We start from the raw sequence: 1,035 nt of genomic DNA on the forward strand, positions 1-1,035 counted from the left end.
GGACATGATTTTTGAATCTTTCCCGAATAAAAGAGCACGTTGAAGCTGGCTGAAGCGGTACACGTATCAAGTGGGACCCATTACAAATGATCTCTTGGATCCGCGGTAAAGGATATATGCGAATGCATGCAATGTACTAACGGATGCGATCATACCAGCACTAATGCACCGGATCCCATCAGAACTCCGCAGTTAAGCGTGCTTGGGCGAGTGTAGTACTAGGATGGGTGACCTCCCGGGAAGTCCTCGTGTTGCATCCCTTTTTTATTTTTATTTTTTTCTTATAACTTCTCATTTTTGGTTTAAACAATTAGAACCATTATAATTCAAATTGTTGCTCTATTAAGGTTGTTTGATTATTTTTATTTTTTTGAAAAAACTACAAAGTAGTCGTATTAAGATGGATGCGTCCCCGGAAATGCTATGTTGTAGTTTATTCTTTATTATTTTCGATTCCAAAGACGCTAATACGTAAGGAACGCTGTAACTTTTCAACCGTGAGGACCTATTCCGCCAATAATACCTTTTCGGAAAGCTCTCAAAAAGTTACTACTTGTATATTGGTTTTGGTTCCATTGGGCCTCATTTCCGAACCCAAATTTTGACGTTTAGGGTGTTTCCATGAGGTTTTTGGGATTTGGAAGAGATTAAAGGATCAAAAAACATGTTCAGACATTATTTATGCGTCTTTTAGGAATAAAAAAGCACTTTTAGGAATAAAAGAGCACGTTGAAGCTGGCTAAAATGGTCCACGTATCAAGTGGGACCCATTACAAATGATCTCTTAAATCCGCAGTAAAGGATATATGCGATTGTATGCAATGTACTAACGGATGCGATCATTCCAGCACTAATGAACCGGATCCCATCATAACTCCGCAGTTAAGCGTACTTGCGAGAGTAGTACTAAGATGGGTGACTTCCCGGGAAGTCCTCGTGTTGCATCCCTTTTTATTTTTATTTTTTCTTATAACTTCTCATTTTTGCTTTAAACAACTAGTACCATTATAATTCAATTTTATGCTCTGTTGAGGT

At 38.3% G+C, this 1,035-nt stretch overlaps 1 non-coding gene and 1 pseudogene across 1 annotated transcript; both read left to right on the top strand.

The window, feature by feature from the left end:
• The first annotated feature begins 141 nt into the window (after nt 1-141).
• On the top strand, nt 142-260 carry LOC111830764. The gene has a single exon (XR_002834107.1). It is a non-coding gene; the product is annotated as a 5S ribosomal RNA (ribosomal RNA).
• Nucleotides 261-831: 571 nt separating this feature from the next.
• Nucleotides 832-948, top strand: LOC111830791 (annotated as a pseudogene).
• Nucleotides 949-1,035: the final 87 nt, after the last annotated feature.

This window comes from Capsella rubella, unplaced genomic scaffold (genome assembly GCF_000375325.1).
Source record: "Capsella rubella cultivar Monte Gargano unplaced genomic scaffold, Caprub1_0 scaffold_5, whole genome shotgun sequence".
Lineage (NCBI taxonomy): Eukaryota > Viridiplantae > Streptophyta > Magnoliopsida > Brassicales > Brassicaceae > Capsella > Capsella rubella.